We start from the raw sequence: 27,988 nt of genomic DNA, 5'->3' as shown, positions 1-27,988 counted from the left end.
CAAGTGATGCATCCGGGGTGATGGTCTATTGTGGAACTGGATCTGCGAAGGTCATACCCAGCAACAAGTTGTTACTGTTCCACTACTGCAGAGCGTGATGGGTGCAGGCCCTTCTAAACACTAGATCTTCCTAGTGACCATTCGCTTGTAATTATAGTGTTGGTACCCGCCAGTGACTATGTCACACACACAGCTGTAAATTATAAGTATTTCTCTGCATGCACCTGTGAACTCCAACATTCTAAAACAAGCTTTCATTACATTCTATTCTCGCAGTTACGTCATGCTGCTACGGAGTCAGTTCGGAGCCAAAAGAAACATGAACAAATATCTCTTTAAAATCAACCTTCTTGGCAATTTGATCAACCCGATCTGGTTACTGGAAGCGGTCAATTTCAGTGTCAGAGATTGCTGCTACTTCTTAACCATCCTTAGCAGTTATTGAGTTTTTAGGGTCAGTCTTTCTTCCTTCATTTTGAGTTGAAGACTGGTGAATCACATGCCTGAAGGGAGAAGTGTCTCTGTAACAGACTTCCCAGGGCTCTGGGCAGTCACCACATGTCTTTTGGTAGACATCACTTGGAAAGGTTCAGCATCAAATGGTGCATCAGATTTTCTTTTGCGCATCTGTCAGGTGACCACCCAATCACCTCTTTCAAACGTGATGTCCCTTGTCCGTGTAAGGTTTCATTTTATGCTTGTTAACTAAGTCCCATGTATGAATCATGTTCTCACTCTGGTCTCTGATGGGTGAGCCACTGAGGTAATATGGTTGTCACTTTTGCCTGTGGTCAAGTGGGCTGCTGAATGATAAGCTTGTACAGTTGAATTTAGTACTGTTTTCAAACTGAGTTTTCCAAGAATTGCACGCTGTACTGCTTTCTTTAGCATACTCAAAACTCTCAACAAGTCTACTGGCCTGTGGCCACAAAGATGCACTCTTTTGATGCGTTATGTTCAGATCCTCCAGGAATTCTGTGAATTCTTTACTGTTAAAGGATGGGCCATTATCTGACTTCACAATGGCAGGAATTCCCCAAATTGCGAAGATGGCATAAAGTTTTTTTAATGACTTGTTTGTGAACTGTAGTTGAGAGATCTTCACCCAAAGGGAAACGTGAGTATTCATCTACAGTCACCATCAGGTGATGTCCATTGTCCAGTGGACCAAAGAAGTCAATGGCTATTCACTCTCATGAATGCTTAGGGAGTTCGGACATGTTCAGAAGTCTGTAGAGTAACATTTGTAGAAAGGCAGTTGCAGATAGGACAGGTTTGAGTTCCTTTTGAACTCTTTCATCCAAATACGGAAAACTAACTCTGTCTCGGAGAGCTCTTTTTGTGGCAATAAGAGGATGTCCTATGTGAGCCACTTCAATTACTTTGTCTCAGATTCTCCAGTATCAGGATTCTCGACCCACTAGTGTGACTCCTCCTTGAGTTATGGACAATACATCCTTGACAATTTGCATTTTTCAGCATGCCACTATCATTGCTCGTGGCAGTGACAATCTGGGCTAAAAAAACAGAAGCTGGTGTATTTGACTTGACAATGAAATTGGTGTAGGTGTCAGCAGTCTTGGATGGATTACTGTGATCTTGTATAGGCACTCTCCAAAAGTAGTCAGTGGGATTCTGATACTTTCCTGGACGAAGTACAATCGTACATCATATTCTTGCAATCAGACCCCCATCGTTCAATGCGAGGTGGTATCTTGGCTTTTGGATTGCCAAGATGGTCAGGGGAGCTTTATGATCAGTTATCAGTGTGAAAGGCTTTCAGTACAGGAATACATGGAGATGTTCACAAGCCCATACATGGCCAAACTTTCTTTCTAACGTTGTGAATAAACAGGTTATGTTTAGGACTAACTTCTACTAGTACACTGCACAACATGCCTTCGAGAATTTGGGCATCCACTTTGCTGTGGAACAATAGAGCCCAACCCTACCGGACTTTTCTCCTTGGGCCACTCCAATGAATGTTGTGGCACAATGACTGACAGGCTTGGTAAGTTATTTATTTTCTCCTTTTGACACATCAGTTTGCATTTTCTGACACATGGCTGATCTCTGCCTTGCAGTGCTTCTGTTTGCTACTTTCTTTGGCGAGTTAGAATTATCTTTGGTTGTGCTTTGTAAACTTGAATGCATCTGCCTTCAGCTTTAACACTCTGTACAATGTGTAACTTATTTTGCGTGGCAGCATGGTAGCTTTTACTATTGTCTTGGTCATAGTTTCTTGACCAACTATGCGTATAATATAGAGTGGCTGAAAAAGTCAATAGCTGTTGGAAACGCCACCACTCTTTTTGCTCGCTTGGTTAAGCTTTGCCCAGTACTGCATTAAAGACTGACATTAGGAAGGGTTAGTCCTGAAGTGGCTGAAGGAGGGCTTGAGGGCATTGACTGGGATCCCCGATACAGAGGGGGGCGGCAGGTGAAGACTTAATTTCTTTTCAATCCTGGGTGTTACCGCCTGGAATTTAAAGGGCTCACAAAAAAATCTATGGGGCAATCTTTAACATTAGGTGAAATTGGGAGCGATGGGTTCTGGAAAGCTTCTCCACCAGGAATCCACCATCTCTGGAGTGATGTACATATACACATGTGGTAGGCAGCTGCATGTAGGAAGGACACTGTGGTATGCATTGATGTCTGGCAGGTAGCCCTAACAAGGACATGGTCAAGGTCCCCCAGGGATTTATGTTGTAGCCCTACCAAGGATTGTCTAAGTTGCAAGTAGACTGGTGCACCGTTCTGCTGGAGAGTAGGGGCTAGGGCTACCTGTGTCTGAAAATGAGACTGGTGACACCTGAGGTGGTAGGGGTAATGGAGGTGGTGGTGAACGAGAAGAAACAGTGTCTTGAGACCTCTTGGGATGGCTGTGGAATGTCCAGTTCTGGAGTATCCTCAAAAGGAAAGCCATCGTTGTTTGGGCAGGGTTTTCCCAGTGGCCTGCGTGGGGTGAATAATGAATGATCAGATGCTATCTTTCACCCAGATCCTGTTGAAGCTGCAAGGATGGGCCTATCTCCTCAGAGTCTGCTGACAGTCTGAGCAGATGTTGGTTTTGATACAGGCAGGCGTTGGCCTCAAAGGTTCAGCACAGAAGTGTGGTCTCAGACTTGAGGGCCAATGGTGGGAATGGGATACCCTTCGGCTCCAATACCTAACCTCGGTGCCGAGCAAAGCCTGTTGGCAGTGGCTCAGCTAGAGGTGGGAGTGTCTTATCCATACGGCCAAAGCCTGACCCCCCAAAATGATTGGTGCCCAGCTTTGGCACACAGCTATGTGTGTGTCTGAGAGGCCTGTGTAGAGGTGTGGGAGTCTACTGTACTGATGTATCTCAGCATGGACTTTGTGCGAGGTCCAGGGTAGACTACTAAGGTTAATGGGGCATTTTAGAGCACCTCTTAGACTTCTACTTCTTGCTCCGAGGAGTCTGATCCTATGATGGAGACTGGGTTGATGGACCAGAGAACAGAGAAACAAGGTACTATCTTTTCTGCAAAACTCCAGATTGGCGTTATCCCAATGAAGCAGCAATCTTAAGCAATAAATGGAGATAAACTATCTAATCTTTGGATGTATAACCCAGGGAAAGTAGATCTGACTGAACAGAAAGCCTATCCATTCAGATTATTGGAGAAGAATGTTTTTGCATTAGCCATGTTTAATACTATCAAACTAAAATAAAAAGCTACTAAAAAAGGTATCCTGGCTTTGCTAAATATTTTTATAGTAAATCACTGTCCCATCAGCATAATTTGCGCTATTCTTTTCAAGGACCTTTAACCTTCTTCAGTTCTAAGGAGCCAGAGTACTAAGTCTTGTAGGAAAGAAAATATCATCCAAATACAGCAGCCTAACCTTTTTATACCAACAGAACATGTGATATGGACTCCCAATAGGCTAAAGCAAAAGTAAGATGTTACACTAGGATCAACTCTGTGCTCCAAGAATTATTAAATTATGTGACTCCTCCAATGAATTGTGTGCAATTATTTGATATAACAATGTACATTATATTCATGGCTTGAGTGTGTGTGTTCCACAGTACGGAACACCACTCAAAGCATTCAAATACAGGGATGACTTCAAGGCTTATTGTTATGGAGAAAAAAGAACCACGGAGCTTTGGCACTGCAACCATCTTTTTTTGCTAATATGTTTATCTTCTTGCGAAAAAATAATTGTCAATCCAAGACATTTTTATAGGTAACTCCAGAGAGTTCACTGAATAATTTTAAGTAAAATAGATTATTTTTTGTCCAATACGGTTATATTAGAAGGTAACTAGAGTTAGGTCACCATTACCCATCTCACAGAATGGAATACTTTTTAGGAAAAATGAACAAAATAAGAGTTTAATCAGATGCTCTCTTTGTAGGAAAGAATGTTTTCATCGTCCCAGCGTTTTGAATAGTTTTCCCATTGTAAGTTGTAGCATAAAACATTCCCACAGTTTAATCAAGCACAACAAGCCTCATTAGTTCCTAGATTACACACGGTGTTGGTTTTGAATCAAACATACAAGTGGTCCCTAGTGTATTCCAAGGCAAGCAAGTTACCTTTGTCAAGACTTTTTGGTGGATGCTCTATACCTAACCATAAATGCCACACGCAGACTCAAAGGCAAAGTTCACTATGAGGATCGCAGGTTACTGTTAGAGATGTAATTTGGGACATCCATTTGGAAAGATACATCTACGTTGGAAACTATTAATTTGAATGCACTTTGGAATTGACTTATTCACACTCTGAGAAAGTTCTGTATGTGCAAAACGCAATGGCTGAGGTTTTCTTGAAGAAAACAACAATGAAATCTTTGGAACCTGAACTTGTGTGTGCCATACATTCTTTGACCACTATAGACCACAATTACGAGAACTATTCAACGGATTGCACTGTGATTGGAACAATGTTAATTGAGTGATAATTAGGAGTGCTATCCCAATCCCAAAAACAGGTGCCTCACCTGTAGAATATTACCCCCTCATAGGATCTCCCAGTCATTACATCAGTGAGGTGATCCTGTCTCCCAACGGGCATCTAGAACGCTAGACGGCAGGGTTGTCTTTTATGCCTCCAAGTTCTCGTGGGTTTGAGACATGGTTGCTATGAGGCCAGTATATATAGGAAGTAGAAGTTTTACCCTTCCTTCTTGACTCAGTTCTCAATATGGGTGATGAGTCTGTACCTGTGCTTGGCAAGTCTGTTTCCTAGAGGAAAAATGTTCAGGAGTTGGAGGACTCTTTTACAGATTTCTATAACTGATTTGAAGGATCTGATTAATTCTGCAGTTCAGGCTGCGTTGGCAGAGCCCTCTGCAAAACACACAAAGAATAATGAGTAGTTGGACAATTTCCCAAAAGGCAAATATGTCCAGGGCAAGTTTTTTTCTGACATATTGCCCCAAATTGGAGGCATGCTTGGTTTTGAGCCCAAGTCTTTGGTGGATGATGGCTTCTATGAACAGTACAGTGCCTCTGTGGTGGATGATTTACACTTGCATGGCAGGATATCAACAAGCAAGGGACTCCACACTATCAGGGCAAAAGTTATCACCTGGCGCTATTTGATGAAGAAATTCTGCAGGTGCCAAAGGTTAATAAAATTTTATCCTCTACGGCCTCATCCTCACCTTTGTCTTCTGAGAAGTCTCCTCTTGCCAAAACCGGTCGAAAAGATGGTGGAGGCTGCCTTTAATTGTGCATACGCTTCTTCTAATTTGGGGATCAGGGCCAGTACTTATTCAGCCTATGCCTCCCAGGTTCTGATTAAGGATTTTCAAAAAATTGTTTGACTGTCTTCAGGATCAGGGGGACCCTACTCCTATCTTAGCTCAGATGGACGTGCTGGGCCAGTTAATGTCAAATGTCACTTTCGACACCTTGTGGGCTTTTTCTTCCTTGGCCAGGCAGCAGCGGCTAGTCCGAGGCCTCTGTGGACTAGGCCATGGCACCTGGGTGCAGCACAAAAGGCTTTGATTCAAACGGTCTTTTGAGGGTCCCAGGTTGTTTAGGGACTAGTTGAATGCTATGGTGTAGGTACAAAAGATTGTTTTTCCCCACACATGACATTTTCAGGGATCCTGTCCTCTTCCCAGCCCTTTTGTGGACTGGCCAGGGCGTGGGGGTTGCATTTTCCAATAAATCCTGACTGGTACTGGCTCCGGCTGAGGGTGTTTTACGGCTTCAGGGGATTTCTGTGTTTCCCAATACTGATGATAGTTTGATTTTGGCTTACTCCCTTCCTAAGGCTCTGAGGCAGTGGAAACAACCATGAACAGGTTACAGCATTTGGGCTTCAAATGGAGTCTGGCAAAGTCGCATCTGGTCCCTTTTCAATGGCTGCAGTTAATTGGCAGCCGTTTTGACACTCTAGCAGGAGCTTTTTTTCTCCCCGAGGCTCGCAAAAGACATCACAACACTTCCTGTTGCTACTCTTGTTTCACCTGTCAGCCCCGGCTCGGACTTAGCTGAGGTACCAGGGGTTGATGCCTGCTACCATGGTGGTGGTTCCCTGGTTTTGTCTACATCTCAAACCTCTGGTGAACCATCTGTTGGCGCACTGGGAACCCTCCCTTGCAGATTACGATGGTCTGGTGCCTTGCTGACCTGTTCTGATCCAGGACTTGAGTTGGTGGCTACACACTTCCAATTTGGAGACAAGGATCAGTTGTCTGCTTCCTCCTCCTCTGTTATTAACTTGGGAGCAACTTTAGGGTCATTGAAGGCAAAAGGTGAGTGGTCTCAGGAGGACTGCGCTTACTCCTCGAATTGAGGGGGTGGGGGAGTTGTCAGCCATTTGACAAGCAGTGCAATTCTATCAGGTTGTGCTCCAGGGGCAAACCTGTTTGCTCGCACCGACAACCTGGTGGCGCACTGTTACATTAATCGCCTGGGTTGGTGGCTGATGTGGTCACCCCCATTTGTTCCAGGGCTGTCTACCTTCAGGGTCAGTTGAATTTTAATGCGGACAGTGAGTCGTAATCTGCCTTCTTCTGTACCATCTGTCACTACCTCTGTTCAGGGGCATTTGCCTTCAGTTTGAGGAGCCCCGAATAGACCTTTGCCTCTCTTCACAATGCCCTCCTTCCTTGGCTCTGTTCAGGGGTGGTGTCCTCAGATGTGGGCAATAGATGCCCTGTTGATCCCTTGGCCCTGTGTTCTCTATGCTTTCCCTCCAATTCTCCTCCTCCCAAGGGTGCTACAGAAGATTCAGGTGGCGAGGGTGTCCGTTCTCTTAATTGCCCCATTCTGGCATCGCCGCCTTTGGTTTCCACTGTTGTTCAGGTTGTCCAAGGGCAGGTTTCTCCGGCTCTCAGTGATTCCATCCCAATTTCAATTCCCGCTCCTGTCCTTGCCCAGTCTCCATCAGCTGAAACTGACCGCCTGGCTCTTGAACTTTTGACACTGGTATCTTTGGGTTCGTCTTCCTTGGTGGCACAGGACATTCAACGTTCCCGCAGGCATTCGACTCTTAAATCCTATGGTTAGCACTGGGGTTCTTTTGTCAAAAAGGTGTGCCTCCCAGGGGTTGGATCCTGTTGCTCTGGATCTGGTTAGGATTCTTGAGTTTCTCTGGGCGTTTTTTTTTTTTTTTTTTTTAAGAACCTTTCCCCCTCTACTCTGGGGGCTCAGTGGGCCACTATACATGCCTCTAGGGGTTCAGGGAATTCCCTGCTTGGTGTTGCCCATCTGGTGGGTTGGTTGTTGCGAAGTTTCAGACTTTGTCAACCAGTATCTCCAGTACTTCTTCCTTCTTGGGATTTGCCAACTGTCCTTCAGGGTCTTAAATTTCCCCATTTTGAGCCCTTTGTGGAAGATGATTTGTTGTGGTTGTCAGCCAAGCTGGGCTCCCTGTTGGCCACTACCTCATCTCAGCGGTTGAGTGAGCAATTGCTGCTGGACAGGGTGGTTCTCCGGTTGGATCAAGCTTTTCTCCCTAAAGTTTAATTTGCAACAGGAAGTTATTCTTCCTGATTTCCCAGATGACAAAATTCCTACGGTTCCTTCTGTTCTGGATGGTCGAAAGGCTCTTCAGATTTATTTACAGTGACTCAGTGCTTTTGTCTTTACCCCATCTGTTTGTATCTTTGGGGGTGTGGCGGGGTGCAACCAAGGGGAAGAAGGGGTCTACTTCTACTATCAGTCAATGGGTGCGGTTGGCAGTGTGCCATTCATGTATGTCTCTGGGAATGATTTCTTCAACTCTGGGTCGCTCTACTCTGTGTCCACCTCCTGGACTCCGGCATCTATCCCGGAGATTTGTAGGGCTGCTACCTGGCAGTCTCATATTTTTATCAAGCATTATCTTCTTGATGTGTTGCATGCTTCCATGGACAATTTTGCAGTTGGGATTATGAAATCAGCTTTGTCTTTAGTTGTTTTGATTAAACTTTGTATTCTGCATGAATTTTGGGGTTATGCTTTTTTGTGTTTTGGCTTGTGACATCCTCACTAATGTATGTCTGGGACGAGGAGGTCATATGAGGTAGTAATGTTTCTTTACTTACTGGTAATCCTCACTACCCCGATGACAGTCCTCCTCATCCCAGTCATGTTTCTTCCCTCCCGCTGTTGTGTCGGATATTGTTACTAGAAGGCATAGCAGAGGGTGGGATGGGCTTTTATAGTAACATTAAAAAGGGACTAGCATTCTAGATGCCTGTCAGGAGGAGGGATCGCCTCATTGATGTAATGACTGGGATGAGGAGGACCTTAAACAGGGTAAAGAAGATTACTGGTAAGTAACAAAACATTACCAGGTGCCAGACTCAATCCGCATATTTCACCACAGATTCCTGCACTGTTAGCATATTGGTTCCACTGAGACTTCATACCGCCGGAGAAAAGAGCTGAAAATAAGTGCCACCCAGCTGACATCAGTTTAACCATTTCTTTGGGTGCGCTCAAACAGAGCAAGTTGCACAAATTGCATGTGACAGTATGCCAAAATCTAACTTGGGGCTGCAGGAGTGCGACTTTTCTAATGTACTAATCATTGGTGAATTAACATGTGAAAACGGGTGACTTTTGTAAATGGTCACCATAATTCATTTTCGTTCTCTGTCTAAGCAAAACTTTAAAGTCGTTGTTATTTTCTGTTGCTCAATGCTTACATAGAAGTGTGTGATTAATAGCTTATAAATGTGTTAACACAGTAACCTGCTAGGGGTAGCTATTATGTCTTACAAGGTCAGACTTAAGTCATTACACGAGTTTGAATGTTCCATTGTTTGAAATTGTCACTAATACATGGCTTCTTCCTCTAGGAAGAAAGTAGCTGTTGCAAATCGAGACTTTTTTCCTAAGAAGAGAAGTTTAGCGAGATGGAACAACGGAGTCACAGACAAGACGGAGGAGGAAAAGTTACTGTTAGGATTGAGCCCTAGTCAATGTCAATGTATTTTAGGTTATCTAAATAACTATTGGTTGAATCGTAAACCACCCCATGTACTGACCAATCAGACTTTTCAAAATTTAATATAACGATCGGAGTAGGATTTTCTTTAGACCATTCTTATTCTTACTCTTCTAAATGGTGGTTCAAGTCATATTAGCGATATGGGTTTAGCTGCCAATGGGCCCAATTCTCTCAAGACTTACCTGATGGTGTCCCCTTGCTGAAGTAGGCTGCATGTTGTTCTATTGGTAATGTATGAAATTGCATTGGTGTGTCTCTTTTGCTTTGCAGGTACCAGCTGCAACTTATTTAACTGCTGCATAAAAATGTTTTTTTTTTTTTATAATAGCCCCAGCTAGTGTGATATTTCTAAATTATTTTTACATGAAGTCCAACATGTTAATGCTAATTTGTGGTTAGTGAGGGAATCTACCTTCACATGCTCATGATTGACGTTGACATACTTTGATGGTTGTACTGATGTATAATTTACCTTTGTTGCCAATTCTAGTGTTATTAATCAGTGTTATGATACTTGAGATTATTTGCTTGATTGTTTTGATTAAACTTAGATATACAAGACATTCTAATCAGCCATTATTGATTATATATGCTTATTGTAGGAAGTTGGCTCTGTATGTGCTATTTCAAAGTAAGGAATAGCATGCACAGAATCCAAGGGTTCCCCTTAGAGGTAAAATAGTGGTAAAAATAGATAATACTAATGCTCTATTTTGTGGTAGTGTGGTCGAGCAGTAGGCTTATCCAAGGAGTAGTGTTAAGCATTTGTTGTACATACACATAGACAATAAATGAGGTACACACACTCAGAGACAAATCCAGCCAATAGGTTTTTGTATAGAAAAATATCTTTTCTTAGTTTATTTTAAGAACCACAGGTTCAAATTTTACATGCAATATCTCATTCGAAAGGTATTGCAGGTAAGTACTTTAGGAACTTCAAATCATCAAAATTGCATGTATACTTTTCAAGTTATTCACAAATAGCGGTTTTAAAAGTGGACACTTAGTGCAATTTTCACAGTTCCTAGGGGAGGTAAGTATTTGTTAGGTTAACCAGGTAAGTAAGACACTTACAGGGCTTAGTTCTTGGTCCAAGGTAGGCCACCGTTGGGGGTTCAGAGCAACCCCAAAGTCACCACACCAGCAGCTCAGGGCCGGTCAGGTGCAGAGTTCAAAGTGGTGCCCAAAACACATAGGCTAGAATGGAGAGAAGGGGGTGCCCCGGTTCCGGTCTGCTTGCAGGTAAGTACCCGCGTCTTCGGAGGGCAGACCAGGGGGGTTTTGTAGGGCACCGGGGGGGGACACAAGTCCACACAGAAATTTCACCCTCAGCGGCGCGGGGGCGGCCGGGTGCAGTGTAGAAACAAGCGTCGGGTTCGCAATGTTAGTCTATGAGAGATCTCGGGATCTCTTCAGCGCTGCCGGCAGGCAAGGGGGGGGGTTCCTCGGGGAAACCTCCGCTTGGGCAAGGGAGAGGGACTCCTGGGGGTCACTTCTCCAGTGAAAGTCCGGTCCTTCAGGTCCTGGGGGCTGCGGGTGCAGGGTCTCTCCCAGGCGTCGGGACTTTAGGTTCAAAGAGTCGCGGTCAGGGGAAGCCTCGGGATTCCCTCTGCAGGCGGCGCTGTGGGGGCTCAGGGGGGACAGGTTTTTGTACTCACAGTCTTAGAGTAGTCCTGGGGTCCCTCCTGAGGTGTTGGATCGCCACCAGCCGAGTCGGGGTCGCCGGGTGCAGTGTTGCAAGTCTCACGCTTCTTGCGGGGAGCTTGCAGGGTTCTTTAAAGTTGCTGGAAACAAAGTTGCAGCTTTTCTTGGAGCAGGTCCGCTGTCCTCGGGAGTTTCTTGTCGTTTCGAAGCAGGGGCAGTCCTCAGAGGATGTCAGAGGTCGCTGGTCCCTTGGAAGGCGTCGCTGGAGCAGAGTTCTTTGGAAGGCAGGAGACAGGCCGGTGAGTTTCTGGAGCCAAGGCAGTTGTCGTCTTCTGGTCTTCCTCTGCAGGGGTTTTCAGCTAGGCAGTCCTTCTTCTTGTAGTTTGCAGGAATCTAATTTTCTAGGGTTCAGGGTAGCCCTTAAATACTAAATTTAAGGGCGTGTTTAGGTCTGGGGGGGTTAGTAGCCAATGGCTACTAGCCCTGAGGGTGGGTACACCCTCTTTGTGCCTCCTCCCAAGGGGAGGGGGTCACAATCCTAACCCTATTGGGGGAATCCTCCATCTGCAAGATGGAGGATTTCTAAAAGTTAGAGTCACCTCAGCTCAGGACACCTTAGGGGCTGTCCTGACTGGCCAGTGACTCCTCCTTGTTTTTCTCATTATTTTCTCCGGCCTTGCCGCCAAAAGTGGGGCCTGGCCGGAGGGGGCGGGCAACTCCACTAGCTGGAGTGTCCTGCTGGGTTGGCACAAAGGAGGTGAGCCTTTGAGGCTCACCGCCAGGTGTGACAATTCCTGCCTGGGGGAGGTGTTAGCATCCCCACCCAGTGCAGGCTTTGTTACTGGCCTCAGAGTGACAAAGGCACTCTCCCCATGGGGCCAGCAACATGTCTCGGTTTGTGGCAGGCTGCTAAAACTAGTCAGCCTACACAGATAGTCGGTTAAGTTTCAGGGGGCACCTCTAAGGTGCCCTCTGGGGTGTATTTTACAATAAAATGTACACTGGCATCAGTGTGCATTTATTGTGCTGAGAAGTTTGATACCAAACTTCCCAGTTTTCAGTGTAGCCATTATGGTGCTGTGGAGTTCGTGTTTGACAAACTCCCAGACCATATACTCTTATGGCTACCCTGCACTTACAATGTCTAATGTTTGGTTTAGACACTGTAGGGGTACCATGCTCATGCACTGGTACCCTCACCTATGGTATAGTGCACCCTGCCTTAGGGCTGTAAGGCCTGCTAGAGGGGTGTCTTACCTATACTGCATAGGCAGTGAGAGGCTGGCATGGCACCCTGAGGGGAGTGCCATGTCGACTTACTCGTTTTGTCCTCACCAGCACACACAAGCTGGCAAGCAGTGTGTCTGTGCTGAGTGAGAGGTCTCCAGGGTGGCATAAGACATGCTGCAGCCCTTAGAGACCTTCCTTGGCATCAGGGCCCTTGGTACTAGAAGTACCAGTTACAAGGGACTTATCTGGATGCCAGGGTCTGCCAATTGTGGATACAAAAGTACAGGTTAGGGAAAGAACACTGGTGCTGGGGCCTGGTTAGCAGGCCTCAGCACACTTTCAATTGTAAACATAGCATCAGCAAAGGCAAAAAGTCAGGGGGCAACCATGCCAAGGAGGCATTTCCTTACACAACCCCCCCCCCAAACGAAAGAGGATGAGACTAACCTTTCCCAAGAGAGTCTTCATTTTCTAAGTGGAAGAACCTGGAAAGGCCATCTGCATTGGCATGGGCAGTCCCAGGTCTGTGTTCCACTATAAAGTCCATTCCCTGTAGGGAGATGGACCACCTCAACAGTTTAGGATTTTCAACTTTCATTTGCATCAGCCATTTGAGAGGTCTGTGGTCAGTTTGAACTAGGAAGTGAGTCCCAAAGAGGTATGGTCTCAGCTTCTTCAGGGACCAAACCACAGCAAAGGCCTCCCTCTCAATGGCACTCCAACGCTGCTCCCTGGGGAGTAACCTCCTGCTAATGAAAGCAACAGGCTGGTCAAGGCCATCATCATTTGTTTGGGACAAAACTGCCCCTATCCCATGTTCAGAGGCATCAGTCTGCACAATGAACTGCTTAGAATAATCTGGAGCTTTTAGAACTGGTGCTGAGCACATTGCTTGTTTCAGGGTGTCAAAGGCCTGTTGGCATTCCACAGTCCAGTTCACTTTCTTGGGCATTTTCTTGGAGGTGAGTTCAGTGAGGGCTGTCACAATGGATCCATATCCCTTCACAAACCTCCTGTAATACCCAGTTAAGCCAAGGAATGCCCTGACTTGAGTCTGGGTTTTTGGAGCTACCCAGTCCAGAATAGTCTGGATCTTGGGTTGGAGTGGCTGAACTTGGCCTCCACCTACAAGGTGGCCCAAGTAAACCACAGTTCCCTGCCCTATCTGGCATTTGGATGCCTTGATAGAGAGGCCTGCAGATTGCAGAGCCTTCAAAACCTTCTTCAGGTGGACCAGGTGATCCTGCCAGGTGGAGCTAAAGACAGCAATATCATCAAGATAAGCTGTGCTAAAGGACTCCAAGCCAGCAAGGACTTGATTCACCAACCTTTGGAAGGTGGCAGGGGCATTCTTTAAACCAAAGGGCATAACAGTAAACTGATAATGCCCATCAGGTGTGGAGAATGCTGTTTTCTCTTTTGCTCCAGGTGCCATTTTTATTTGCCAGTACCCTGCTGTCAAGTCAAAGGTACTTAGGAATTTGGCAGCACCTAATTTGTCTATGAGCTCATCAGCTCTAGGAATTGGATGAGCATCTGTCTTGGTGACAGAATTGAGCCCTCTGTAGTCCACACAAAACCTCATCTCTTTCTTTCCATCTTTGGTGTGAGGTTTGGGGACTAAGACCACTGGGCTAGCCCAGGGGCTGTCAGAGCGCTCAATTACTCCCAATTCCAGCATCTTGTGGACTTCCACCTTGATGCTTTCCTTAACATGGTCAGACTGTCTAAAGATTTTGTTTTTGACAGGCATGCTGTCTCCTGTGTCCACATCATGGGTACACAGGTGTGTCTGACCAGGGGTTAAGGAGAAGAGTTCAGGAAACTGTTGTAGGACTCTCCTACAATCAGCTTGCTGTTGGCCAGAGAGGGTGTCTGAGTAGATCACTCCATCTACTGTGCCATCTTTTGGGTCTGATGACAGAAGATCAGGGAGAGGTTCACTCTCTGCCTCCTGATCCTCATCTGTTACCATCAACAGATTCACATCAGCCCTGTCATGGAAGAGCTTAAGGCGGTTCACATGGATCACCCTCTTGGGGCTCCTGCTTGTGCCCAGGTCCACCAGGTAGGTGACCTGACTCTTCCTCTCTAGCACTGGGTAAGGGCCACTCCATTTGTCCTGGAGTGCCCTGGGAGCCACAGGCTCCAGAACCCAGACTTTCTGCCCTGGTTGGAACTCAACCAGTGCAGCCTTTTGGTCATACCAAAACTTCTGGAGCTGTTGGCTGGCCTCAAGGTTTTTGGTTGCCTTTTCCATGTACTCTGCCATTCTAGAGCGAAGGCCAAGTACATAGTCCACTATGTCCTGTTTAGGCTCATGGAGAGGTCTCTCCCAGCCTTCTTTAACAAGGGCAAGTGGTCCCCTTACAGGATGACCAAACAGAAGTTCAAAGGGTGAGAACCCTACTCCCTTCTGTGGTACCTCCCTGTAAGCGAAAAGCAGACATGGCAGGAGGACATCCCATCTCCTTTTGAGTTTTTCTGGGAGCCCCATGATCATGCCCTTTAATGTCTTGTTGAATCTCTCAACTAAGCCATTAGTTTGTGGATGGTAAGGTGTAGTGAATTTATAAGTCACTCCACACTCATTCCACATATGTTTCAGGTATGCTGACATGAAGTTGGTACCTCTGTCAGACACCACCTCCTTAGGGAAACCCACTCTGGTAAAGATACCAATGAGGGCCTTGGCTACTGCAGGGGCAGTAGTCGACCTAAGGGGAATAGCTTCAGGATACCTGGTAGCATGATCCACTACTACCAGGATATACATATTTCCTGAGGCTGTGGGAGGTTCTAGTGGACCAACTATGTCCACACCCACTCTTTCAAAGGGAACCCCCACCACTGGAAGTGGAATGAGGGGGGCCTTTGGATGCCCACCTGTCTTACCACTGGCTTGACAGGTGGGGCAGGAGAGGCAAAACTCCTTAACCATGTTGGACATATTGGGCCAGTAGAAGTGGTTGACTAGCCTCTCCCACGTCTTGGTTTGTCCCAAATGTCCAGCAAGGGGAATGTCATGGGCCAATGTTAGGATGAACTCTCTGAACAGCTGAGGCACTACCACTCTCCTAGTGGCACCAGGTTTGGGGTCTCTGGCCTCAGTGTACAGGAGTCCATCTTCCCAATAGACCCTATGTGTTCCATTTTTCTTGCCCTTGGACTCTTCAGCAGCTTGCTGCCTAAGGCCTTCAAGAGAGGGACAGGTTTCTTGTCCCTTACACAGCTCTTCCCTTGAGGGTCCCCCTGGGCCTAAGAGCTCAACCTGATAAGGTTCAAGCTCCAAAGGCTCAGTTCCCTCAGAGGGCAGAACTTCTTCCTGAGAAGAGAGGTTCCCTTTCTTTTGCTGTGTTGCAGTTGGTTTCCCAACTGACTTTCCTTTCCTCTTGGTAGGCTGGGCCATTCTTCCAGACTCCAGCTCTACTTGTTCACCCTGTGCCTTGCATTGTGCTCTTGTTTTCACACACACCAGTTCAGGGATGCCCAGCATTGCTGCATGGGTTTTTAGTTCTACCTCAGCCCATGCTGAGGACTCCAGGTCATTTCCAAGCAGACAGTCCACTGGGATATTTGAGGAGACCACCACCTGTTTCAGGCCATTGACCCCTCCCCATTCTAAAGTAACCATTGCCATGGGATGTACTTTTCTCTGATTGTCAGCGTTGGTGACTGTGTAAGTTTTTCCAGTCAGGTATTGGCCAGGGGAAACCAGTTTCTCTGTCACCATGGTGACACTGGCACCTGTATCCCTCAGGCCCTCTATTCTAGTCCCATTAATTAAGAGTTGCTGTCTGTATTTTTGCATGTTAGGCGGCCAGACAGCTAGTGTGGCTAAATCCACCCCACCCTCAGAAACTAGAGTAGCTTCAGTGTGGACCCTGATTTGCTCTGGGCACACTGTTGATCCCACTTGGAGACTAGCCATACCAGTGTTACCTGGATGGGAGTTTGGAGTGGAACCTTTCTTGGGACAGGCCTTGTCTCCAGTTTGGTGTCCATGCTGTTTACAGTTATGACACCAGGCCTTTTTGGGATCAAAGTTTTTACCCTTGTACCCATTGTTTTGTGAAGAGGCTCTGGGCCCACCCTCCTGTGCAGGTTTTTGGGGGCCTGTAGAAGACTCTTTACTATTTTTAGTTTTGGTTGTCTCATCACCCTTCCCCTGGGGAGTCTTTGTGACCCCTTTCTTTTGGTCACCCCCTGTTGAAGTCTTGGACACCCTTGTCTTGACCCAATGGTCCGCCTTCTTTCCCAATTCTTGGGGAGAAATTGGTCCTAGGTCTACCAGATGCTGATGCAGTTTATCATTGAAACAATTACTTAACAGGTGTTCTTTCACAAATAAATTGTACAGCCCATCATAATTACTTACACCACTGCCTTGAATCCAACCATCTAGTGTTTTTACTGAGTAGTCTACAAAGTCAACCCAGGTCTGGCTCGAGGATTTTTGAGCCCCCCTGAATCTAATCCTATACTCCTCAGTGGAGAATCCAAAGCCCTCAATCAGGGTACCCTTCATGAGGTCATAAGATTCTGCATCTTGTCCAGAGAGTGTGAGGAGTCTATCCCTACACTTTCCTGTGAACATTTCCCAAAGGAGAGCACCCCAGTGAGATCTGTTCACTTTTCTGGTTACACAAGCCCTCTCAAAAGCTGTGAACCATTTGGTGATGTCATCACCATCTTCATATTTAGTTACAATCCCTTTAGGGATTTTCACCATGTCAGGAGAATCTCTGACCCTATTTATGTTGCTGCCACCATTGATGGGTCCTAGGCCCATCTCTTGTCTTTCCCTCTCTATGGCTAGGATCTGCCTTTCCAAAGCCAATCTTTTGGCCATCCTGGCTAACTGGATGTCCTCTTCACTGGAGTTATCCTCAGTGATTTCAGAGGTGTTGGTCTCTCCTGTGAGGGAACCAGCATCTCTGACTATTATTTTTGGAGTCAGGGTTTGAGGGACCCTGTTCTCCCTAGATAGGACTGGTAGGGGGGAATTTTCCTCCAAGTCACTATCCTCTTCCTCTGAGTTGCCACCCTCAGAGGGGTTGGCCTTTTCAAACTCTGCCAAAAGCTCCTGGAGCTGTATTTTGGTAGGTTTGGGGCCCATTGTTATTTTCTTTATTTTACAGAGTGACCTTAGCTCCCTCATCTTAAGATGGAGGTAAGGTGTGGTGTCGAGTTCCACCACAGTCACATCTGTGCTAGACATTTTGCTTCTAAAAGTTGGAATACTTTTTGAGAAACTAAAACTAGTTCTAGAATCTAATTCAAACTTTTAACAAACTTTTAAACTCTAAAAAGGAATGCTAACAGGGACTAACACAAGGCCCTAGCAGGACTTTTAGAATTTAGAAAAATTTCAAATTGCAAAAATGAATTTCTAATGACAATTTTGGAATTTGTCGTGTGATCAGGTATTGGCTGAGTAGTCCAGCAAATGCAAAGTCTTGTACCCCACCGCTGATCCACCAATGTAGGAAGTTGGCTCTGTATGTGCTATTTCAAAGTAAGGAATAGCATGCACAGAGTCCAAGGGTTCCCCTTAGAGGTAAAATAGTGGTAAAAAGAGATAATACTAATGCTCTATTTTGTGGTAGTGTGGTCGAGCAGTAGGCTTATCCAAGGAGTAGTGTTAAGCATTTGTTGTACATACACATAGACAATAAATGAGGTACACACACTCAGAGACAAATCCAGCCAATAGGTTTTTATATAGAAAAATATCTTTTCTTAGTTTATTTTAAGAACCACAGGTTCAAATTCTACATGTAATATCTCATTCGAAAGGTATTGCAGGTAAGTACTTTAGGAACTTCAAATCATCAAAATTGCATGTATACTTTTCAAGTTATTGACAAATAGCTGTTTTAAAAGTGGACACTTAGTGCAATTTTCACAGTTCCTGGGGGAGGTAAGTTTTTGTTAGTTTTACCAGGTAAGTAAGACACTTACAGGGTTCAGTTCTTGGTCCAAGGTAGCCCACCGTTGGGGGTTCAGAGCAACCCCAAAGTCACCACACCAGCAGCTCAGGGCCGGTCAGGTGCAGAGTTCAAAGTGGTGCCCAAAACACATAGGCTAGAATGGAGAGAAGGGGGTGCCCCGGTTCCGGTCTGCTTGCAGGTAAGTACCCGCGTCTTCGGAGGGCAGACCAGGGGGGTTTTGTAGGGCACCGGGGGGGACACAAGTCCACACAGAGATTTCACCCTCAGCAGCGCGGGGGCGGCCGGGTGCAGTGTAGGAACAGGCGTCGGGTTCGCAATGTTAGTCTATGAGAGATCTCGGGATCTCTTCAGCGCTGCAGGCAGGCAAGGGGGGGATTCCTCGGGGAAACCTCCACTTGGGTAAGGGAGAGGGACTCCTGGGGGTCACTTCTCCCGTGGAAGTCCGGTCCTTCAGGTCCTGGGGGCTGCGGGTGCAGGGTCTCTCCCAGGCGTCGGGACTTTAGGTTCAAAGAGTCGCGGTCAGGGGAAGCCTCGGGATTCCCTCTGCAGGCGGCGCTGTGGGGGCTCAGGGGGGACAGGTTTTGGTACTCACAGTATCAGAGTAGTCCTGGGGTCCCTCCTGAGGTGTTGGATCGCCACCAGCCGAGTCGGGGTCGCCGGGTGCAGTGTTGCAAGTCTCACGCTTCTTGCGGGGAACTTGCAGGGTTCTTTAAAGCTGCTGGAAACAAAGTTGCAGCTTTTCTTGGAGCAGGTCCGCTGTCCTCGGGAGTTTCTTGTCTTTTCGAAGCAGGGGCAGTCCTCAGAGGATGTCGAGGTCGCTGGTCCCTTTGGAAGGCGTCGCTGGAGCAGGATCTTTGGAAGGCAGGAGACAGGCCGGTGAGTTTCTGGAGCCAAGGCAGTTGTCGTCTTCTGGTCTTCCGCTGCAGGGGTTTTCAGCTAGGCAGTCCTTCTTCTTGTAGTTGCAGGAATCTCATTTTCTAGGGTTCAGGGTAGCCCTTAAATACTAAATTTAAGGGCGTGTTTAGGTCTGGGGGGTTAGTAGCCAATGGCTACTAGCCCTGAGGGTGGGTACCCCCTCTTTGTGCCTCCTCCCAACGGGAGGGGGTCACAATCCTAACCCTATTGGGGGAATCCTCCATCTGCAAGATGGAGGATTTCTAAAAGTTAGAGTCACCTCAGCTCAGGACACCTTAGGGGCTGTCCTGACTGGCCAGTGACTCCTCCTTGTTATTCTCATTATTTTCTCTGGCCTTGCCGCCAAAAGTGGGGGCCGGGGCCGGAGGGGGCGGGCAACTCCACTAGCTGGAGTGTCCTGCGGTGCTGTGACAAAGGGGTGAGCCTTTGAGGCTCACCGCCAGGTGTTACAGCTCCTGCCTGGGGGAGGTGTTAGCATCTCCACCCAGTGCAGGCTTTGTTACTGGCCTCAGAGTGACAAAGGCACTCTCCCCATGGGGCCAGCAACATGTCTCTAGTGTGGCAGGCTGCTGGAACTAGTCAGCCTACACAGATAGTCGGTTAAGTTTCAGGGGGCACCTCTAAGGTGCCCTCTGTGGTGTATTTTACAATAAAATGTACACTGGCATCAGTGTGCATTTATTGTGCTGAGACGTTTGATACCAAACTTCCCAGTTTTCAGTGTAGCCATTATGGTGCTGTGGAGTTCGTGTTTGACAGACTCCCAGACCATATACTCTTATGGCTACCCTGCACTTACAGTGTCTAATGTTTGGTTTAGACACTGTAGGGGTACCATGCTCATGCACTGGTACCCTCACCTATGGTATAGTGCACCCTGCCTTAGGGCTGTAAGGCCTGCTAGAGGGGTGTCTTACCTATACTGCATAGGCAGTGAGAGGCTGGCATGGCACCCTGAGGGGAGTGCCATGTCGACTTACTCGTTTTGTCCTCACCAGCACACACAAGCTGGCAAGCAGTGTGTCTGTGCTGAGTGAGAGGTCTCCAGGGTGGCATAAGACATGCTGCAGCCCTTAGAGACCTTCCTTGGCATCAGGGCCCTTGGTACTAGAAGTACCAGTTACAAGGGACTTATCTGGATGCCAGGGTCTGCCAATTGTGGATACAAAAGTACAGGTTAGGGAAAGAACACTGGTGCTGGGGCCTGGTTAGCAGGCCTCAGCACACTTTCAATTGTAAACATAGCATCAGCAAAGGCAAAAAGTCAGGTGGCAACCATGCCAAGGAGGCATTTCCTTACACAACCCCCCCCCCCAAACGAAAGAGGATGAGACTAACCTTTCCCAAGAGAGTCTTCATTTTCTAAGTGGAAGAACCTGGAAAGGCCATCTGCATTGGCATGGGCAGTCCCAGGTCTGTGTTCCACTATAAAGTCCATTCCCTGTAGGGAGATGGACCACCTCAACAGTTTAGGATTTTCACCTTTCATTTGCATCAGCCATTTGAGAGGTCTGTGGTCAGTTTGAACTAGGAAGTGAGTCCCAAAGAGGTATGGTCTCAGCTTCTTCAGGGACCAAACCACAGCAAAGGCCTCCCTCTCAATGGCACTCCAACGCTGCTCCCTGGGGAGTAACCTCCTGCTAATGAAAGCAACAGGCTGGTCAAGGCCATCATCATTTGTTTGGGACAAAACTGCCCCTATCCCATGTTCAGAGGCATCAGTCTGCACAATGAACTGCTTAGAATAATCTGGAGCTTTTAGAACTGGTGCTGAGCACATTGCTTGTTTCAGGGTGTCAAAGGCCTGTTGGCATTCCACAGTCCAGTTCACTTTCTTGGGCATTTTCTTGGAGGTGAGTTCAGTGAGGGCTGTCACAATGGATCCATATCCCTTCACAAACCTCCTGTAATACCCAGTTAAGCCAAGGAATGCCCTGACTTGAGTCTGGGTTTTTGGAGCTACCCAGTCCAGAATAGTCTGGATCTTGGGTTGGAGTGGCTGAACTTGGCCTCCACCTACAAGGTGGCCCAAGTAAACCACAGTTCCCTGCCCTATCTGGCATTTGGATGCCTTGATAGAGAGGCCTGCAGATTGCAGAGCCTTCAAAACCTTCTTCAGGTGGACCAGGTGATCCTGCCAGGTGGAGCTAAAGACAGCAATATCATCAAGATAAGCTGTGCTAAAGGACTCCAAGCCAGCAAGGACTTGATTCACCAACCTTTGGAAGGTGGCAGGGGCATTCTTTAAACCAAAGGGCATAACAGTAAACTGATAATGCCCATCAGGTGTGGAGAATGCTGTTTTCTCTTTTGCTCCAGGTGCCATTTTTATTTGCCAGTACCCTGCTGTCAAGTCAAAGGTACTTAGGAATTTGGCAGCACCTAATTTGTCTATGAGCTCATCAGCTCTAGGAATTGGATGAGCATCTGTCTTGGTGACAGAATTGAGCCCTCTGTAGTCCACACAAAACCTCATCTCTTTCTTTCCATCTTTGGTGTGAGGTTTGGGGACTAAGACCACTGGGCTAGCCCAGGGGCTGTCAGAGCGCTCAATTACTCCCAATTCCAGCATCTTGTGGACTTCCACCTTGATGCTTTCCTTAACATGGTCAGACTGTCTAAAGATTTTGTTTTTGACAGGCATGCTGTCTCCTGTGTCCACATCATGGGTACACAGGTGTGTCTGACCAGGGGTTAAGGAGAAGAGTTCAGGAAACTGTTGTAGGACTCTCCTACAATCAGCTTGCTGTTGGCCAGAGAGGGTGTCTGAGTAGATCACTCCATCTACTGTGCCATCTTTTGGGTCTGATGACAGAAGATCAGGGAGAGGTTCACTCTCTGCCTCCTGATCCTCATCTGTTACCATCAACAGATTCACATCAGCCCTGTCATGGAAGAGCTTAAGGCGGTTCACATGGATCACCCTCTTGGGGCTCCTGCTTGTGCCCAGGTCCACCAGGTAGGTGACCTGACTCTTCCTCTCTAGCACTGGGTAAGGGCCACTCCATTTGTCCTGGAGTGCCCTGGGAGCCACAGGCTCCAGAACCCAGACTTTCTGCCCTGGTTGGAACTCAACCAGTGCAGCCTTTTGGTCATACCAAAACTTCTGGAGCTGTTGGCTGGCCTCAAGGTTTTTGGTTGCCTTTTCCATGTACTCTGCCATTCTAGAGCGAAGGCCAAGTACATAGTCCACTATGTCCTGTTTAGGCTCATGGAGAGGTCTCTCCCAGCCTTCTTTAACAAGGGCAAGTGGTCCCCTTACAGGATGACCAAACAGAAGTTCAAAGGGTGAGAACCCTACTCCCTTCTGTGGTACCTCCCTGTAAGCGAAAAGCAGACATGGCAGGAGGACATCCCATCTCCTTTTGAGTTTTTCTGGGAGCCCCATGATCATGCCCTTTAATGTCTTGTTGAATCTCTCAACTAAGCCATTAGTTTGTGGATGGTAAGGTGTAGTGAATTTATAAGTCACTCCACACTCATTCCACATATGTTTCAGGTATGCTGACATGAAGTTGGTACCTCTGTCAGACACCACCTCCTTAGGGAAACCCACTCTGGTAAAGATACCAATGAGGGCCTTGGCTACTGCAGGGGCAGTAGTCGACCTAAGGGGAATAGCTTCAGGATACCTGGTAGCATGATCCACTACTACCAGGATATACATATTTCCTGAGGCTGTGGGAGGTTCTAGTGGACCAACTATGTCCACACCCACTCTTTCAAAGGGAACCCCCACCACTGGAAGTGGAATGAGGGGGGCCTTTGGATGCCCACCTGTCTTACCACTGGCTTGACAGGTGGGGCAGGAGAGGCAAAACTCCTTAACCATGTTGGACATATTGGGCCAGTAGAAGTGGTTGACTAGCCTCTCCCACGTCTTGGTTTGTCCCAAATGTCCAGCAAGGGGAATGTCATGGGCCAATGTTAGGATGAACTCTCTGAACAGCTGAGGCACTACCACTCTCCTAGTGGCACCAGGTTTGGGGTCTCTGGCCTCAGTGTACAGGAGTCCATCTTCCCAATAGACCCTATGTGTTCCATTTTTCTTGCCCTTGGACTCTTCAGCAGCTTGCTGCCTAAGGCCTTCAAGAGAGGGACAGGTTTCTTGTCCCTTACACAGCTCTTCCCTTGAGGGTCCCCCTGGGCCTAAGAGCTCAACCTGATAAGGTTCAAGCTCCAAAGGCTCAGTTCCCTCAGAGGGCAGAACTTCTTCCTGAGAAGAGAGGTTCCCTTTCTTTTGCTGTGTTGCAGTTGGTTTCCCAACTGACTTTCCTTTCCTCTTGGTAGGCTGGGCCATTCTTCCAGACTCCAGCTCTACTTGTTCACCCTGTGCCTTGCATTGTGCTCTTGTTTTCACACACACCAGTTCAGGGATGCCCAGCATTGCTGCATGGGTTTTTAGTTCTACCTCAGCCCATGCTGAGGACTCCAGGTCATTTCCAAGCAGACAGTCCACTGGGATATTTGAGGAGACCACCACCTGTTTCAGGCCATTGACCCCTCCCCATTCTAAAGTAACCATTGCCATGGGATGTACTTTTCTCTGATTGTCAGCGTTGGTGACTGTGTAAGTTTTTCCAGTCAGGTATTGGCCAGGGGAAACCAGTTTCTCTGTCACCATGGTGACACTGGCACCTGTATCCCTCAGGCCCTCTATTCTAGTCCCATTAATTAAGAGTTGCTGTCTGTATTTTTGCATGTTAGGCGGCCAGACAGCTAGTGTGGCTAAATCCACCCCACCCTCAGAAACTAGAGTAGCTTCAGTGTGGACCCTGATTTGCTCTGGGCACACTGTTGATCCCACTTGGAGACTAGCCATACCAGTGTTACCTGGATGGGAGTTTGGAGTGGAACCTTTCTTGGGACAGGCCTTGTCTCCAGTTTGGTGTCCATGCTGTTTACAGTTATGACACCAGGCCTTTTTGGGATCAAAGTTTTTACCCTTGTACCCATTGTTTTGTGAAGAGGCTCTGGGCCCACCCTCCTGTGCAGGTTTTTGGGGGCCTGTAGAAGACTCTTTACTATTTTTAGTTTTGGTTGTCTCATCACCCTTCCCCTGGGGAGTCTTTGTGACCCCTTTCTTTTGGTCACCCCCTGTTGAAGTCTTGGACACCCTTGTCTTGACCCAATGGTCCGCCTTCTTTCCCAATTCTTGGGGAGAAATTGGTCCTAGGTCTACCAGATGCTGATGCAGTTTATCATTGAAACAATTACTTAACAGGTGTTCTTTCACAAATAAATTGTACAGCCCATCATAATTACTTACACCACTGCCTTGAATCCAACCATCTAGTGTTTTTACTGAGTAGTCTACAAAGTCAACCCAGGTCTGGCTCGAGGATTTTTGAGCCCCCCTGAATCTAATCCTATACTCCTCAGTGGAGAATCCAAAGCCCTCAATCAGGGTACCCTTCATGAGGTCATAAGATTCTGCATCTTGTCCAGAGAGTGTGAGGAGTCTATCCCTACACTTTCCTGTGAACATTTCCCAAAGGAGAGCACCCCAGTGAGATCTGTTCACTTTTCTGGTTACACAAGCCCTCTCAAAAGCTGTGAACCATTTGGTGATGTCATCACCATCTTCATATTTAGTTACAATCCCTTTAGGGATTTTCACCATGTCAGGAGAATCTCTGACCCTATTTATGTTGCTGCCACCATTGATGGGTCCTAGGCCCATCTCTTGTCTTTCCCTCTCTATGGCTAGGATCTGCCTTTCCAAAGCCAATCTTTTGGCCATCCTGGCTAACTGGATGTCCTCTTCACTGGAGTTATCCTCAGTGATTTCAGAGGTGTTGGTCTCTCCTGTGAGGGAACCAGCATCTCTGACTATTATTTTTGGAGTCAGGGTTTGAGGGACCCTGTTCTCCCTAGATAGGACTGGTAGGGGGGAATTTTCCTCCAAGTCACTATCCTCTTCCTCTGAGTTGCCACCCTCAGAGGGGTTGGCCTTTTCAAACTCTGCCAAAAGCTCCTGGAGCTGTATTTTGGTAGGTTTGGGGCCCATTGTTATTTTCTTTATTTTACAGAGTGACCTTAGCTCCCTCATCTTAAGATGGAGGTAAGGTGTGGTGTCGAGTTCCACCACAGTCACATCTGTGCTAGACATTTTGCTTCTAAAAGTTGGAATACTTTTTGAGAAACTAAAACTAGTTCTAGAATCTAATTCAAACTTTTAACAAACTTTTAAACTCTAAAAAGGAATGCTAACAGGGACTAACACAAGGCCCTAGCAGGACTTTTAGAATTTAGAAAAATTTCAAATTGCAAAAATGAATTTCTAATGACAATTTTGGAATTTGTCGTGTGATCAGGTATTGGCTGAGTAGTCCAGCAAATGCAAAGTCTTGTACCCCACCGCTGATCCACCAATGTAGGAAGTTGGCTCTGTATGTGCTATTTCAAAGTAAGGAATAGCATGCACAGAGTCCAAGGGTTCCCCTTAGAGGTAAAATAGTGGTAAAAAGAGATAATACTAATGCTCTATTTTGTGGTAGTGTGGTCGAGCAGTAGGCTTATCCAAGGAGTAGTGTTAAGCATTTGTTGTACATACACATAGACAATAAATGAGGTACACACACTCAGAGACAAATCCAGCCAATAGGTTTTTATATAGAAAAATATCTTTTCTTAGTTTATTTTAAGAACCACAGGTTCAAATTCTACATGTAATATCTCATTCGAAAGGTATTGCAGGTAAGTACTTTAGGAACTTCAAATCATCAAAATTGCATGTATACTTTTCAAGTTATTGACAAATAGCTGTTTTAAAAGTGGACACTTAGTGCAATTTTCACAGTTCCTGGGGGAGGTAAGTTTTTGTTAGTTTTACCAGGTAAGTAAGACACTTACAGGGTTCAGTTCTTGGTCCAAGGTAGCCCACCGTTGGGGGTTCAGAGCAACCCCAAAGTCACCACACCAGCAGCTCAGGGCCGGTCAGGTGCAGAGTTCAAAGTGGTGCCCAAAACACATAGGCTAGAATGGAGAGAAGGGGGTGCCCCGGTTCCGGTCTGCTTGCAGGTAAGTACCCGCGTCTTCGGAGGGCAGACCAGGGGGGTTTTGTAGGGCACCGGGGGGGACACAAGTCCACACAGAGATTTCACCCTCAGCAGCGCGGGGGCGGCCGGGTGCAGTGTAGGAACAGGCGTCGGGTTCGCAATGTTAGTCTATGAGAGATCTCGGGATCTCTTCAGCGCTGCAGGCAGGCAAGGGGGGGATTCCTCGGGGAAACCTCCACTTGGGTAAGGGAGAGGGACTCCTGGGGGTCACTTCTCCCGTGGAAGTCCGGTCCTTCAGGTCCTGGGGGCTGCGGGTGCAGGGTCTCTCCCAGGCGTCGGGACTTTAGGTTCAAAGAGTCGCGGTCAGGGGAAGCCTCGGGATTCCCTCTGCAGGCGGCGCTGTGGGGGCTCAGGGGGGACAGGTTTTGGTACTCACAGTATCAGAGTAGTCCTGGGGTCCCTCCTGAGGTGTTGGATCGCCACCAGCCGAGTCGGGGTCGCCGGGTGCAGTGTTGCAAGTCTCACGCTTCTTGCGGGGAACTTGCAGGGTTCTTTAAAGCTGCTGGAAACAAAGTTGCAGCTTTTCTTGGAGCAGGTCCGCTGTCCTCGGGAGTTTCTTGTCTTTTCGAAGCAGGGGCAGTCCTCAGAGGATGTCGAGGTCGCTGGTCCCTTTGGAAGGCGTCGCTGGAGCAGGATCTTTGGAAGGCAGGAGACAGGCCGGTGAGTTTCTGGAGCCAAGGCAGTTGTCGTCTTCTGGTCTTCCGCTGCAGGGGTTTTCAGCTAGGCAGTCCTTCTTCTTGTAGTTGCAGGAATCTCATTTTCTAGGGTTCAGGGTAGCCCTTAAATACTAAATTTAAGGGCGTGTTTAGGTCTGGGGGGTTAGTAGCCAATGGCTACTAGCCCTGAGGGTGGGTACCCCCTCTTTGTGCCTCCTCCCAACGGGAGGGGGTCACAATCCTAACCCTATTGGGGGAATCCTCCATCTGCAAGATGGAGGATTTCTAAAAGTTAGAGTCACCTCAGCTCAGGACACCTTAGGGGCTGTCCTGACTGGCCAGTGACTCCTCCTTGTTATTCTCATTATTTTCTCCGGCCTTGCCGCCAAAAGTGGGGGCCGGGGCCGGAGGGGGCGGGCAACTCCACTAGCTGGAGTGTCCTGCGGTGCTGTGACAAAGGGGTGAGCCTTTGAGGCTCACCGCCAGGTGTTACAGCTCCTGCCTGGGGGAGGTGTTAGCATCTCCACCCAGTGCAGGCTTTGTTACTGGCCTCAGAGTGACAAAGGCACTCTCCCCATGGGGCCAGCAACATGTCTCTAGTGTGGCAGGCTGCTGGAACTAGTCAGCCTACACAGATAGTCGGTTAAGTTTCAGGGGGCACCTCTAAGGTGCCCTCTGTGGTGTATTTTACAATAAAATGTACACTGGCATCAGTGTGCATTTATTGTGCTGAGACGTTTGATACCAAACTTCCCAGTTTTCAGTGTAGCCATTATGGTGCTGTGGAGTTCGTGTTTGACAGACTCCCAGACCATATACTCTTATGGCTACCCTGCACTTACAGTGTCTAATGTTTGGTTTAGACACTGTAGGGGTACCATGCTCATGCACTGGTACCCTCACCTATGGTATAGTGCACCCTGCCTTAGGGCTGTAAGGCCTGCTAGAGGGGTGTCTTACCTATACTGCATAGGCAGTGAGAGGCTGGCATGGCACCCTGAGGGGAGTGCCATGTCGACTTACTCGTTTTGTCCTCACCAGCACACACAAGCTGGCAAGCAGTGTGTCTGTGCTGAGTGAGAGGTCTCCA

At 47.4% G+C, this 27,988-nt stretch overlaps 1 protein-coding gene across 1 annotated transcript in view; it reads right to left on the bottom strand.

Moving 5' to 3' along the window:
* Positions 1 to 27,988, bottom strand: part of LARP6 (La ribonucleoprotein 6, translational regulator) — a 70,448-nt gene that overhangs the window by 5,334 nt on the left and 37,126 nt on the right. The window lies entirely within an intron of this gene.

Source organism: Pleurodeles waltl, chromosome 3_1, assembly GCF_031143425.1.
Source record: "Pleurodeles waltl isolate 20211129_DDA chromosome 3_1, aPleWal1.hap1.20221129, whole genome shotgun sequence".
In the NCBI taxonomy this organism is placed as follows: domain Eukaryota; kingdom Metazoa; phylum Chordata; class Amphibia; order Caudata; family Salamandridae; genus Pleurodeles; species Pleurodeles waltl.
This window is presented reverse-complemented; position numbering and strand designations above follow the sequence as displayed.